We start from the raw sequence: 16,317 nt of genomic DNA, 5'->3' as shown, positions 1-16,317 counted from the left end.
GACATCTGGAAGTTCATGGTTCACGTATTGCTGAAGCCTGGCTTGGAGAATTTTGAGCATTACTTTACTAGTGTGTGAGATGAGTGCAATTGTGTGGTAGTTTGAGCATTCTTTGGCATTGCCTTTCTTTGGGATTGGAATGAAAACTGACCTTTTCCAGTCCTGTGGCCACTGAGTTTTCCAAATTTGTTGGCATATTGAGTGCAGCACTTTCACAGCATCATCTTTAAGGATTTGGAACAGCTCCACTGGAATTCCATCACCTCCACTAGCTTTGTTCATAGTGATGCTTCCTAAGACCCACTTGACTTCACATTCCAGGATGTCTGGCTCTAGGTGAGTGATCACACCATTGTGATTATCTGGGTCATGAAGCTCTTTTTTGTACAGTACTTCTGTGTATTCTTGCCACCTCTTCTTAATATCTTCTGCTTCTGTTAGGTCCATACAATTTCTGTCCTTTATTGAGCCCATCTTTGCATGAAATGTTCCCTTGGCATCTCTCATTTTCTTGAAGAGATCTCTAGTCTTTCCCATTCTGTTGTTTTCCTCTATTTCTTTGCATTGATCACTGAGGAAGGCTTACTTATCTCTCCTTGCTATTTTTTGTAACTCTGCATTCAGATGCTTATATCTTTCCTTTTCTCCTTTGCTTTTCGCTTCTCTTCTTTTCACAGGTATTTGTAAGGCCTCCTCAGACAGCCACTTTGCTTTTTTGCATTTATTTTCCATGGGGATAGTCTTGAAACCTGTCTCCTGTACAATGTAATGAACCTCTGTCCATAGTTCAACCTTGTCTAACTCAATGAAACAAAGCCATGCCATGTGGAGACACCCAAGATGGGAGGGTCATGGTGGAGAGGTCTTACAGAATGTGGTCCACTGGAGAAGGGAATGGCAAACCACTTCAGTATTCTTGCCTTGAGAACCCCATGAACAGTATGAAAAGGCAAAATGATAGGATACTGACAGGAGAACTCCCTAGGTTGGTACATGCCCAATATGCTACTGGAGATCAGTGGAGAAATAACTCCAGAAAGAATGAAGGGATGGAGCCAAAGCAAAAACAATACTCAGTTGTGGATGTGACTGGTGATGGAAGCAAAGTCTGATGCTGTAACGAGCAATATTGCATAGGAACCAGAAATGTCAGATCCATGAATCAAGGCAAATTAGAAGTGGTCAAACAGGAGATGGCAAGAATGAACATCGACATTCTAGGAATCAGCAAACTAAAATGGACTGGAATGGGTGAATTTAACTCAGATGACCATTATATCTACTACTATGGGCAGGAATCCCTTAGAAAAAATGGAGTAGCCATCATGGTCAATAAAAGAGTCCGAAATGCAGTACTTGGATGCAATCTCAAAAATTACAGAATGATCTCTCTTTGTTTCCAAGGCAAACCATTCAATATCACAGTAATCCAAGTCTATGCCCTAACCAGTAATGCTGAAGAAGGTGAAGTTGAACGGTTCTATGGAGGCCTACAAGACCTTTTAGAACTAAAACCCAAAAAAGATGTCCTTTTCATTATAGGCGACTGGAATGCAAAAGTAGGAAGTCAAGAAATACCTGGAGTAACAGGCAAATTTGGCCTTGGAGTACAGAATGAAGCAGGGCAAAGGCTAATAGAGTTTTGCCAAGAGAATGCACTGGTCATAAAAACACTCTCTTCCAACAATACAAGAGAAGACTCTACACATGGACATCACCAGATGGTCAACACCGAAATCAGATTGATTATATTCCTTGCAGCCAAAGATGGAGAAGCTCTATACAGTCAACAAAAACAAGACCAGGAGCTGACTGTAGCTCAGATCATAAGCTCCTTATTGCCAAATTCAGACTTAAGTTGAAGAAAGTGGGGAAAACCACTAGTCCATTCAGATATGACCCAAATCAAATCCATTATTACTGGCATTCAAACTGTCCACTGTGAATGACCACACTACCTGCAAACAATTAACTGGCATCCTCCTTCCAGCTTCCCCTGTGAAGCTCCCCGCAGCACTTAAAATGAGGGAAGAGAGGCATACTTCAAAGCTGAGAACTGACTACTTCTGAAGTGGCAACCATTTTAGGAAGGGATTATTATTTGTCAGTGACTCTTATACTATGTTTTGTATGGTATGAAACAGTCAATGAATGCAAATTAGTAACAGCAATGTGTCAATGACTATAATTCCATCCAGGTATAATAGAAATTGAAGAAAGTGGGGAAAACCACTAAACCATTAAGGTATGACCTAAATCAAATCCCTTATGATTATACAGTGGAAGTGAGAAATAGATTTAAGGGACTAGATCTGATAGAGTGCCTGAGGAACTATGGATGGAGGTTTGTGACAATGTACAGGAGACAAGGATCAAGACCATCCCCAAGAAAAAGAAATGCAAAAAAGCAAAATGACTGTCTGAGGAGGCCTTACAAATACCTGTGAAAAGACAAGTGAAAAGCAAAGGAGAAAAGGAAAGATATAAGCATCTGAATGCAGAGTTACAAAGAATAGCAAGGAGAGATAAGAAAGCCTTCCTCAGTGATCAATAAAGAAATAGAGGAAAACAACAGAATGGGAAAGACTAGAGATCTCTTCAAGAAAATTAGAGATTCAAAGGGAATATTTCATGCAAAGATGGGCTCAATAAAGGACAGAAATTGTATGGACCTAACTGAAGCAGAAGATATTAAGAAGAGGTGGCAAGAATACATAGAACTGTACCAAAAAATCTTCATGACCCAGATAATCACAATGGTGTGATCACTCACCTAGAGCCAGACATCCTGGAATGTGAAGTCAAGTGGGCCTTAGGAAGCATCACTACGAACAAAGCTAGTGGAGGTGATGGAATTCCAGTGGAGCTATTTCAAATCCTGAAAGATGATGCTGTGAAAGTGCTGCACTCAATATCCCAGCAAATTTGGAAAGCTCAGCAGTGGCCACAGGACTGGAAAAGGTCAGTTTTCATTCCAATCCCAAAGAAAGGCAATGCCAAAGAATGCTCAAACTACCACACAATTGCACTCATCTCACACACTAGTAAAGTAATGCTCAAAATTCTCCAAGCCAGGCTTCAGCAATACGTGAACCATGAACTTCCAGATGTCCAAGCTGGTTTTAGAAAAGGCAGAGGAACCAGAGATCAAATTACCAACATCTGCTGGATCATGGAAACAGCATGAGAGTTCCAGAAAAACATCTATTTTTGCTTTATTGACTATGCCAAAGCCTTTGACTGTGTGAATCACAATCAACTGTGGGAAATTCTGAAAGAGATATTCTGAAAGGGAATACCAGACCACCTGATCTGCCTCTTGAGAAATCTCAAGGTCAGGAAGCAGGTCAGGAAGCAACAGTTAGAACTGGACATGGAACAACAGACTGGTTCCAAATAGGAAAAGGAGTATGTCAAGGCTGTATATTGTCACCCTGCTTATTTAACTTATATGCAGAGTACATCATGACAAACACTGGGCTGGAGGAAGCACAAGCTGGAATCAAAATTGCCAGGAGAAATATCAATAAGCTCAGATATGCAGATGACACCACCCTTATGGCAGAAAGTGAAGGGGAATTAAAAGCCTCTTGATGAAAGTGAAAGAGGAAAGTGAAATATTGGCTTCAAGCTCAATATTCAGAAAACTAAGATCATGGCATCCGGTCCCATCACTTCATGGCAAATAGATAGGGAAACAGTGTCAGACTTTATTTTTGGGGGCTCCAAAATCGCTGTAGATGGTGATTGCAGCCATGAAATTAAAAAATGCTTCCTCTTGGAAGGAAAGTTATGACCAACCTAGACAGCATATTGAAAAGCAGAGATATTACTTTGCCAACAAAGGTCCATCTAGTCAAGACTGTGGCTTTTCCAGTAATCATGTATGGATGTGTGGAGAAGGCAATGACACCCCACTCCAGTTACTCTTGCCTGGAAAATCCTATGGATGGAGGAGCCTGGTAGGCTGCAGTCCATGGTGTTGCTAAGAGTCAGACACAACTGAGTGACTTCACTTTCACTTTCCACTTTCATGCATTGGAGAAGGAAATGGCAACCCACTCCAGTGTTCTTGCCTGGAGAATTTCAGAGATGGGGGAGCCTGGTGGGCTGCCATCTATGGGGTCGCACAGAGTTGGACACAAGCAACATAGCAGCAGCAGCATGTATGGATGTGAGAGTTGGAGTATAAAGAAAGCTGAGTGCTGAAGAATTGATGCTTTTGAACTGTGGTGTTGGAGAAGACTCTTGAGAGTCCCTTGGACTATGAGGAGATCCAACCAGTCCATCCTAAAGGAGATCAGTCCTGGGTGTTCATTGGAAGGACTGATGTTGAAGCTGACACTCCAATACTTTGGCCACCTGTTGCGAAGAGCTGACTCATTTGAAAAGACCATGATGCTGGGAAAGATTGAAGGCAGGAGGAGAAGGGGATGACAGAAGATGAGCTGGTTGGATGGCATCACCCACTCAATGGATATGAGTTTTTGTGAACTCCGGGAGTTGGTGATGGACAGGGAGGCCTGGCGTGCTGTGGTTCATGGGGTCGCAAAAGTCAGACATGACTGAGCCACTGAACTGAACTGATAAGAGGAATAGGAGATGGGGAAGACAATGACCCATTTAATGAACTGTACAGGAATTAGAATCTTGAAGGAATGGGCCTAGATAGCTAAATACTATAGTTAGTATGCATTTAACTTCATACATTAGTTATAATTTCGGTTGACTTGACATGCTGTCGTTGACCATCAATTTTCTAGAAGATGCTGAAAATCTGTTACCTGGAGTGTTTTTTTTCCAGTTTATGGACAAGGTTTTGCAGGTCCCCTAGCTTTGTTTTTTGAGGAAAACAAAGTTCCCTCAAAAGTTGAAATGACTCTCTTGGGACTTAAAGATTCTAAAAGTAGGTTTTAGGAAAATGAATGTTGAGAAATAATGCTTATGAAAATAAATTAAAATTGCAGAAAAATATTGACCTTGGTTAGCTTCTAGATATTTTTATATGAGTGATGTAGAAAAGGCCATGAGCATGTATCTGTAACAGATACTGAAAAACTGTAGTACTGTACACGTACAATTACTCAGTTCCAGCACTACAAGTTTGTAGATATTCATTGTTTGCCAAGAAAGATAAAACACCTAAAGCTGGCACTGCTTTGGGGAAAGTTGAGTCCTGGGAAAGACAGTTAGAAGGGGAAAATGTGGAGGTGAAATAATTAATGAAGCTAGAGGTCCGGCAGAAATTTATCCTCAGAGCCTTGAACAGAGAGGGGAGTGTCAACTTTGGAGAACTCATGGAGCCTCCATGGAGTTACAAGTGAGATGTGGGGCCAACCCAGTGTTGCAGTTGTCATAAGGACAGAAGATTCCCTGTGGCTTCTGGTGCTTGAAGAAAGGTAGCCAGGTTACATATCATGAATCCAGTGTGTGTGTGTGTGATGTGTGTGCTATGCTTAGTCATGTCCAATTCTTGGCAACCCCATGGACTGTAGCCCTACCAGGATCCCCTGTCCATAGAATTTTCCAGGCAAGAATCCTGGAGTGGGTTGTTACTTCCTACTCCAGAGGATCGTCCCAACCCAAGTATCTATGTTTCTTGTGTCTCCTGCATTAGCAGGCAGATTCTTTACCACTAGCACCACCTGGGAATCTCATCAGTCTCATGGTTACCATCAATTTTTACTTCCTCCAAAATGTACTCAACTATGAAATACATTTTAATATCATTTTAAAACAACTTCCATATTTAATAAATTTTGTTTTTAAATGTTGTAGGCCTTTTATTGTCAATTTTAAAGGGAATTTTACTTGGTGTATGCTTAGTCACTGCGTCATGTCCGACTCTTTGCGACCCCATGGACTGTAGCTTGCCAGGATCCTCTGTCCTTGGGGATTCTCTAGGCAAGAATACTGGAGTAGGTTGCCATGCCCTCCTTCAGAAGTGTCAATTTTAAAGGATATTTTACTTGGTAGCAGAGTTCTAATAAAATTAAGATTGTGAGGTTAACAAAGGTCTTCTTTGAGACTGGACTTCTTGGTGCTTGGATCCCAGGAAATACTATTTTTTACATAATATGTTGAGATATTTTGGCTTTGGAGTGTCAAATTAAGCTAGAGATTAAAATTTTTTTTTCAAATAGTTCTGCACCTATTTGCTGCATCCTCCTCAATGCTCTGTGTATATTAGTTTCTAGAAAAAAGAAATTTGTCTAGTTTTCTGAGCTAAGACTTGCTTGGACATTGGTTGCCTTCTAAGCAAGTGAGATTTATATCAGTTTTCCATAACTTCTTACTATACATTTGAATATTTCTTTCTCCTGTCCTTCTCCACCACAGTGGAGGGTGTCCTGAGACTCCTGAAAGCAGACCAGTAAGAAAGGAATTATATCAAACAGGCAGTTACTGCACAAGATAATTTGTCAAGTTCTGCTGAAAACAGTGATTAGTGGAGAATGGAAATTGCTTTCTAATCCTTGAAGTCTAGAAATTTTGTGGGAGCTACTCTGACTACAACCCTTACTATCTTTGAATAGATTCCAGGGCAGTACTTTCTTTAGAAATGAAACAATTCATTAGTAATGCATTAAATGTTTTATTTGCTTGTTCATATGTTTCCAGTCAATACAATGTAATTATCAATTTAAAATATTTCATCCCTTAAAGAGCATGTGATATATCTGTGTGTGTTTGTGTGTGTAATGGAATATTATCCAGCCATTAAAAAAAAAGAATGAAATAATGCCATTTGCAGAAACATGGATGGACTTAGAGATTACCATTGCTAAGGTAAATAAGTTAGAGAAACACAAATAGCATAGGATATCACTCATGTGGAATCTTAAAAAAAAAAAGATACAAATTAACTTATTTACAAAACACAAATAGACTCACAGACATAGAAAACAAAGTTATGGTTACTAAAGGGGAAGAGGATGGGAAAATAGGAATTTGGGATTAATATAGACACACTACTATATATCAGATTGATAACCAGTAAGGACCTACTGTATAGCACAGTGTGCCATATATATATATGGTAAGTTTTCAGTAACGCTTAGGTGAAAAGACAACACCTGTGAGTTAACTTTGTGATCTGGCTTCAAAAATCCATTACCTTAGTTTAAATATGTTAACACCTTAAGTGGGCTTCCCAGGTGGCTCAGCGGTAAAGAATCTGCGTGCAATGCAGAAGAGGTGAGTTGAATCCTTGGGTCAGGAAGATCCCCTGGAGAAGGAAATGGTAACCTGCTCCAGTATTCTTGCCTGGGAAATCCCAGGGACAGAGGATACTGGTGAGCTACAGAGTCAAACACAACTTAGAAACTAAACAAGAACAGCACTTTAAGCAGTAACAGCTACAATATGATTATTTCTTCATTCATTTTAGGATATTTTCATTTGAAAGAACTCTGTTCATGTTAGTTGCGCAGTCATGTCTGACTCTTTGCAACCCCATGGACGATAGCTTGCCAGGCTCCTCTGTCCATGGAATTCTCCAGGCAAGAATACTGCAACAGGTAGTCATTCCCTTCTCCAGGAAAGAGCACTATATGGGTAATATCATGGCCATATCTGCACAGAGACAAACATCTTGGAAAGGGGGAGAGAAAGGAGAGAGACCCAGATCTCTGGGTATTTGGTCCACATGGATGATTCCACATACCTGGATTCTTAGAAATATCTACATACTTGAATGGGGTTAACACAATATTTGGGTGACTGAAACCATTGTTCTCTTTACATAGAAATATTTGAACATTTTTGCCTAGGTTATCCCCAAAATAGATTATATATTATAACATGTCAAAGATTTATACTTTTTTGTGTGTTTGTGAGAAATATATGGGTGACCAACCTTCAACTCTGTCAGCAGAATGGACTTGTAATTCTACTCTGTTAGCCTAACTCACTGTAAACCGGTGGCTGAAACAGGCACAGAGATTTACAGAGAATGACAGCATTGATGGGACACCATAGAAATTCATGCTGCACCTGTTCTCAAAAAATAAAGTTTTCTGTCTCTGCAGCTTTCAATATAGCACCTTCCACTGATGCTAAATTTGTTGATTATTAAAAAAAGAAAGAAAGAAAGAAAGATACAGACAGACAGGGAAATAAGGTGCCTGCGACAACCCCTGTTGAAGGCTGCATTACTTATTCTGCTTGGATGAATTTGTATTGGATAAATCTAGTACGAAGTGAAAACCCTATTTCCAGCTGAGACTTAAAGATGTTTTAGTAAAACATGCTTAAGCAAATGCATTTTGATGCCTCGCAAGGAAGATACACACAGAGCTCTTTTTGCAGAAGTTCAATAAATTGTGTATCAGCAGCTGAAAAAAGATGTTCTCTTTCTGATTTGCACTCATAGTTTGCATTGACTTCATTTAAAATTCATGGTATGCAAGGAAGAAATGGTTAAATATGACTTTTGGATTATACCTAACAAGGGAAAGTAACTTTTTCTTTCCTATTCAGTTGTTAGGCACGCTGCTGAAACTCCACAAGCTCATCAGAAGCTACTTTGCACGGACAGTCCCTTCATTATAAAAGCCTAGGACAGTAGAATTGCACCTTCAACTGGCATCTCTCCACCTTACAGGGTCCTAAAAGCTTTCAAATCCACCTCAGGCCCAGGCAGTAGCAAAGTGGGAGAGGAATTGAAGAAGCAAAAATAAATATTAAAGTACATAAGAATTAAATATTACCTATTTAAATGGCAATTATGCAGTTGAAAACAAGATCATCACACCTGTACAAGAAAAGGCATGCAAGCCCAAAACATCTGCTTGGATCCACCTGCCAGGCACCTGTTTTGCTGTTTCAATGCCATTTGATTGCTGGAGATGTAGAGGCTCTTGTGAGGTAATGAGTGATTTTACATTATGCATGATTGAAAACAGGTGTTCTAATGCTGTACAATTCTATGCATGAATAATTCAGTTTGTTTAGAGCAAGATCTTTAAAAGAAGTACTGCATGGGCTTTATTATTTCTATAAACATGAAGGTTTTTTTTTTTTTAATTTACAATGATTGTTCCTTTTCAGTCAGCTTGTTTATGGCAATTTTTGTGTAATTTTATGGATGAGGAGTAATATCTTGAAAGGTAAAATTGATCACACTTAAAACATGTAAGAAGTAAAATTGAAAGGTCTGTTAGCAAGAGGAAAGATGGTATTAACGTTCAATGTTCTAAGTGAAAATGCCTGATTATTTCCTTCCTGCTTTGCCTGCTTTCTGATGGTAACAAAACATTTGTCTAAGGGCTATAATTAGGGAGGGGTGAACTATTTGGGAAAATAGAGAAATTGTTTTGTATCTCAGCCCAAACATCACGCAGAGCCCAGACTTCCTTAAAGACAGAACTGATGTTAGTCAGCAGCCCTCTGTTCTTAGATATCACGAGTTCACACCCTCCTGTAAGCCACTGTAGGATACCACTGAGAAAGACAATCTCTTTCACTCCAATTCCCACGTTGTTTTGTCTACCCTGGTGTTCTAGAGTCAGAAATATTAGTATCAGATTATGGTATTTCAAATAGCAAGTAAAATCCCCACACTCCCAATGTTAAGATTTAGAACCTCACCACAATGCACGAGACTTTATCTCTTAGAGACTTGGTCTCTTGGACACCAGAGACCAAAGACACTGTGGTGTCTTGAACCACATGTTATTAAATATTTTACACTTCTAAGGTATGAGAGAAAGCATATTTGCTTCAATTAATGCTATTTAAGTAATAGAAATACAAGGCCAAAGAATTATAGTCATTATCACATTGCTATTACTAATTTACATCTGTTGAATGTTTCATACCACACAAACCATAGTGTAAGAGTTATTGACACATAATAATCCCTTCCCAAAATATACTACATCAGCAAGTAGTCAGCTTCAAGCTTTGAGGTTTGGCTCTCTTCCCTCATTTTAAGAGCTGTGGGGAGCTTCACAGGGGAATCTATTATTGAAAAGCTTTTCAGTTAGAAGTAAATTGTAAGACTGGTCCTTCAAGTGGGGAGCAACACTAGGAAAGTCACAAAGAAAAGTAAAAGATTTGGTATAAAAGAGAACACTTTCACTGCTATTGACACAGGGAATTGACCTTATTCCCTCCCTTGGGGATAAGGTTGGCAAGCAGGCCTTTACAAGTATTCACCAAATATAAGTGTTGGCCTCATAAACTCAGAGAATCAATGCCAGAAAGGGCTTCAGGAATCTAAACTAAAGGATATAAGTACCCAGAAGATAAAAATGTTGGTCTGGCAATCCTGACCTAGCATTAAATGACCTCTGTCTCTAAAAGTTAAGATAGCCCAATTTTCTTTTTAAATCTACTAGTTATTTATATAAAGTCTCTTTTTTTACTACACAGTTCAATGCAGAAGGACACGTAAAATATTAAGTTGAATCATATGAAATTGCAGTTTTCATTAGTCAGAGTTGGTTGAAAATTAGCCATTTCATGTGATCTGACATATCTCTGCTAAGGATCCCCTCAGTTGGAGACATCACTCATTCTGGAATGCAATCAACCATACCTTCCATTGCATGCAATCCACAGCTAGTAATGAAAGCCATGCTGTCTGATAGGAAGAAACACAGACAAAGTGTAATAAACCACTTTATGAGTAGACCTTGCAACCATGATAGAAATTGGGAAATGTTCCACCTCATATTAAGAGGTGAACTTGTTTCCCCATGACTCAGCTGTTCTTAATGAATAGTTTGACAAATAGATTGAGGTAGAGCTGTGCAGTTCTGTCCCTGTATCTCAGAATGAGAGTTGGTAGGACTCTTTCTCTAACATAGTGAGATTCTGCTTGGGGTCGCACAGGTCAAAAGACTCAGCTGAGCTTTCAGCCCATTCTCAACATCCATTCACGTGCACATGAGGCAGCCAACTTCGCTTTCTATCTTAAAGGAGGCTTCAAATGTCCCCAGCCCCAGTGCCCCTTGCAAATGCTTACTTGATTAAATATGGCTGCCAATATATCAACACTCCTACAACCAACAGGCGTGGCCTATCTTTCTTCTGACTTTGGATGGCTTTGATCTTTAGAAAGTGGTAGAAGCAGTGTTCAGACCTACTTGTAAAAGGTAGTTGTAGACTTATAAAGGGATTGCCAGATTTTGCTCCTTCTCTCTAGGAATATTGGCTCTTAAAAGGCAGTGTCCATTAAGAAATAAGACTGTTTAGCCTGCAGCCCAGTGAGAAACCTGAACCGTATCGAGACGCTATGGATGATGTGATGCAATGTTGGCCAGAGACAAGAAGTATGGAGGCCACGGGTTTGAGTGAAGAAATCACTAAGGAAGAGGTTTCTCTGTCCTGTGCTGCTCCAGAGGAGGCCTCAGGGATCAAAGAGGAACCCTCCAAGCCCTTTGCACACTCCTGACCCACCAACATGTGAGTAAACAAAATGGTCATTTTAAGGCACTGTGTTTTGTGGAGGTTTGTTATGAAGCAATAGATAACTAGAACTCGCTTAAGGAAATAACACAGATTCAGCCACTGAATGTGACTAATATGGGAACTTAAGAAAACTACTCTCTCAGCCTCTATTGCCACATCTCAAAAATGGAGCACTGGGGAAAAAGTGGGGTACTGGTAGGTTCTGCCTGCTAGGACCCTTTTGAGAAAGAAAATACATGATGTTGTCAGAATACTAACACTTACAAATTCTCAAAAATTGTGAGTTTTTACGATTAGAATTTAAAATATCAAAATTCTTAAACCAGTGTGTCCGAGCCACTTTACATCGAGATGCAAAGCTTCTTGAAGTAGTCCTAGCTTATTACCTTCTGCTTTTTTATGTGACAATTGTAGGTTTCCTCTTAGGTGAGGTGGAGAATTTCCCAGCTTCTGTCATTTTTGCAAGGCCTCCCCATAAAGTGGTTGCTGATTGTGTGTTAGCACATTGTCTGCCTCTACATTCCTTCTTTCAGAGATACTCAACTTTGGAAGTCTGAAACACTGAAGTCAGGTGCTGTGTGAATGCAAATTTTTAATTTAAGTGGCAAATTTCACTCATAGCACAGTGAGCATAAGACAGTTCTTTGTGCTTATCGGAGGTGTCCAAAAGCGTAGCTGCTGCTGGAAGTGAAGTCGCTCAGTCGTGTCTGACTCTTTGCGACCCCATGGACTGTAGCCTACCAGGCTCCTCTGTCCATGGGATTTTCCAGGCAATAGTACTGGAGTGGATTGCCACTTCCTTCTCCAGGGGATCTTCCCAAACCAGGGATTGAACCTGGGGCTCCCACATTGTAGACAGACACTTTACCGTCTGAGCCAGCAGGGGTGGTGTTAAAAGATGGGAAGCTGGCAAATAAAAACTATTATCTTTTAGTTTTATCCAGACCCTTTTGGGACCCCTGGCGTGTGCCCATGGGCTGATGTGACAAGTGATAAGTTTTCTGTGGACCAACAAATGGTTAGCAAGCTTTTTAGAGTGTCTTTAGTGTATAGTTATAATAATCCCACATATAAGGTTCAATTTCTGCTAAATGTATTGTAAGTGTTTTGAAAAATTTTCATAAGTGGTGAGTTGAAACAGGTGAATATTACTGATCATTTGATTATAATATTTATACTAAATTGTCAGTACCTTTAAGTGTTAGTTTTTTAAGTACTGATTTAAATTGTCAGCACCTTACAAGTAGAAATCATGTCTGTTGAACTTGTGCATGGATTTAAAGTCTAAGCATTTAAATTCATTATTTAATTGAAGGATAATTGCTTTACAGAATTTTGTTGTTTTCTGTCCAAGCATTTTTAACTGGACCGGCAGCATTGTGTAATGGCTAAGAGCATGGGCTCAGCTCTGGTTTATGACTTACTAGCTGTGTGGCCTTGAACAAGTTACTTTATGTTTGTGCCCTTTCTTTGCTTCTTTATAAAGTGTAGATCCTAAATTAATATTTTTAAAGTGCTTGGAACAAAACTAGGGACAGTGCAGAGTGCCATGTTAGTATTAGTTAATAATTAGTCTTAATATTTATACTTTAGAAATGAGGAAATTGATCCTAGACAAGATAAATAGCTTGGATACCCTTCATTGCAATGTCATCATAGGGTACCAATTAGAACATACATCAAAGAAATAGAAAATAATTATTCAAATACTGATAAAAATATATGAATATAGTAAAATGAAGTGAGGATTAATATAAAAGTCTTAAGGTCCTCAGTGTTGGCAAACGTGGTACTGATTTTGCAATTCAGAACCAAATCAAAGTATCTGCTTAATGTTCCTAAATTTGGAAAAACGTAAATGAAGTAAACACAATTGAAAACTTCAGAGAAGCATGTTATAAATTGAATTATCACAATAGAGTACATTACTGGGTGAGGCAATTGTGCAGAGTTCAGAAGAAATTGAAAAGCAGAATGCCTGCTCCTGAATTGCTTGGAATCTGTTGAGCAATGACGATCTGAATATTTAAACCACCCTGAGGACAGTGTACTCAGGACCAGTCCAAGAAAGGACTAGAATCATTGTCTGTAGCAAATTCACATGTGGAATGAGCAGGCCACAAATGGAAAGAAAATGGAAAATGCCCTTCAGTCATCATTCACAGAAGTTGTGACAAAAAATAAGCACTTATATTTGGAAAGTGAGTAAATAAGTGTGTATAAATATTTGTAATATTATTCAGTTCAGTTCAGCCGATTATTATATAGTCCATTTATGAGAAAAAATCTGCTTATTACATAGAAGTTGGTTCTCCCCTTCCCAGTGTTACTGCTTCCTCCCTTTTCTAGTTCCTCCTTTTTTTTTTTTTTAATTTTATTTTTAAACTTTACATAATTGTATTAGTTTTGCCAGATATCAAAATGAATCCGCCACAGGTATACATGTGTTGCCCATCCTGAACCCTCCTCCCTCCTCCCTCCCCATACCATCCCTCTGGGTCATCCCAGTGCACCAGCCCCAAGCATCCAGTATTGTGCATTGAACCTGGACTGGCAACTCGTTTCATACATGATATCATACATGTTTCAATGCCATTCTCCCAAATCTTCCCACCCTCTCCCTCTCCCACAGAGTCCATAAGACTATTCTATACATCAGTGTCTCTTTTGCTGTCTCATACACAGGGTTATTGTTACCATCTTTCTAGTTCCTCCTAATCTCCCCTAGTTGATTGTTCCTTTTTAATTCCACTCAGAGTGCACACTTTCAGTTTGCTTATATATTGCAGATAAATACACACATGTACATATATACAATAAAACTTTGGTATGCAGTAGGCATGAGCCAAGTTACAAATTAAGGTGATAAGGAATTTAATTTTTCTATAACTGAAATTCTTCTCCATTTAAGCTTCGTTTCACTCTGTATTGAAAATTAAATCCACATCAAATAGTCTCCCATCCCTAAATTCAATCCTTGAGAAAGGAATACCTAGTATTAAGAATGTATGGTGTGAGGTGAATGGGGCAAGAGGAGTCTGGTTCAGGTTGTTAGCATCCATCCAAAGAGTTAGACATGACTGAGCGACTTCACTTTCACTTTTCACAGTGACATCTACTGACACTTCAGTCACTCATGGAACCTCTGCTCCAAAATAAATGCATTTTATTGCTGCTTTCTCCTTATTGCAAACCCAAGACCTTTCCAGGCCAGCTCTTGGCCTCATGGATGGCCTTTACCTGGTTCCATTCTGGGATTCCTGGAAATGTGCTCAGCCAAGCTCTATCTAGATGTTCCATGAAGCTGTATCCGTGCTACTGCCCTTTTTCATTGCTGGGTAGTTGGCAACTGTGGATCTTGCTGGTGCTCTAGACTTGATGTGATTTGCAGGTATATTCACCTATTTCTCAGAAAACACCCACCCCAACCACAGTTTATATCATCCCTACTTTCCTCCCTGTCCCTTTCCTCAACCTGTGGAATAGTTTGTATTTCCAGAGGAGACCTTTTCTTAACTAGGATTAGTCCAAGTTTGTTTGTTTTTTTTCCTGGTAAGAATCTTATGCCATAAGTATTTTCTATGTTGAGAAATGGCAATAATCCAGAGGTTCTCAGGACGACTGATGCCTCATGGTCCGGCAGATAAGGAGAAATAACTGGATGAGCAGTCATTAGATGGGGAGAGGGCATGGAAAGTAAATCAGTTAATATGAAAAGTTATCCAGTTATTTGTAAGTCAGCAAATCACAGCATTTCTGAACCTGGCTCTAGGTTACTTTTCAATAGCTTCTCCTGTATACTTCCCCCAAATTTAAGCTCTCTGAACACAAATCATCTTTTATGCCTTCACACCTTTACTCACATGACTCCTATGGTTCAAACTACCTCTCTGTCATTGTCATTCAGTTGCTCAGTCATGCCCAACTCTTTGCAGCCGGATAGACTGCAGCACACCAGGCTTCCCTGTCCTTCACTATCTCCTATAGCTTGCTTAAACTCTTGTACATTGAGTTGATGATGCCATCAAGCCAACTCATCTTTGGTCACCATTTTCTTCTCCTTCCCCAGCATCAGGATCTTTTCCAATGAGTTGGCTGTTTGCATCAGATAGCCAAAGTATTGAAGTTTCAGCTTCAGCATCAGTCGTTCCAATGAATATTCAGGGTGATTTCCTTTAGGATTGATGTTTTGATTTCTTTGCTGTCCAAGGGACTCGCACAAGTCTTTTCCAGCACCACAGTTCAAAAGCATAAATTCTTCAGTGATCAGCTTCTTTATGGTCCAACTTTCTCATCTGTATATGACTACTGGGAAAGCTATAGCTTTGACCATATGGACTTTTGTCAGCAAATTATTTTCTCTTTAATATGTTGTCTATGTTTGTCATAGCTTTTCTTCAAAGGAGCAAGTGGTCTTTTAATTTCATGGCTGCAGTCACCATCACAGTGATTTTGGAGCCCAAGAGAATAAAATCTGTTACTGTTTCTACTTTTTCCCCATCTATTTGCCAATGAAGTGATGGTACCAGGTGCCATGATCTTAGTTTTTTGAATGTTATGTTTTAAGCCAGCGTTTTTACTCTCCTCTTTCACCTTCATTAGGAGGCTCTTTAGTTCCTCTTCACTTTCTGCCATAAGGGTGGTGTCATCTGCATATCTGAGGTTATTGATATTTCTCCTGGTAATCTTGATTCCAGCTTGTGCTTCATCCAAACTTCTGGCATTTCACATGATGTACTCTGCATAGACATTAAGTAAACAGATGGTAGTATAACCTTGATGTACTCCTTTCCCAATTTTGAACCAGTCCATTGTTCCATGCTTATTTAACTTATATGCAGAGTACATCATAAGAAATGCTGGATGAAGCATAAGCTGGAATCAAAATTGCCAGGAGAA

General features: G+C 39.4%; 1 long non-coding RNA gene across 11 annotated transcripts in view; it reads left to right on the top strand.

Moving 5' to 3' along the window:
• The window catches only part of LOC129646466 (uncharacterized), a 367,507-nt gene that overhangs the window by 307,072 nt on the left and 44,118 nt on the right, over positions 1 to 16,317 (top strand). For 5 of the 11 annotated variants that reach the window (XR_008711951.1, XR_008711950.1, XR_008711945.1 and 2 more), the window contains 2 exons: positions 8,482 to 8,868; positions 11,153 to 11,412. The exons of 1 other annotated variant lie outside the window; for it this stretch is intronic. This is a non-coding gene — a long non-coding RNA (uncharacterized LOC129646466). The remainder of the gene's footprint in view (positions 1 to 8,481; positions 8,869 to 11,152; positions 11,413 to 16,317) is intronic. 5 more of the 11 variants (XR_008711952.1, XR_008711944.1, XR_008711942.1 and 2 more) reach the window with 3 other exon arrangements.

Source organism: Bubalus kerabau, chromosome 3 (genome assembly GCF_029407905.1).
Source record: "Bubalus kerabau isolate K-KA32 ecotype Philippines breed swamp buffalo chromosome 3, PCC_UOA_SB_1v2, whole genome shotgun sequence".
Lineage (NCBI taxonomy): Eukaryota > Metazoa > Chordata > Mammalia > Artiodactyla > Bovidae > Bubalus > Bubalus kerabau.
This window is presented reverse-complemented; position numbering and strand designations above follow the sequence as displayed.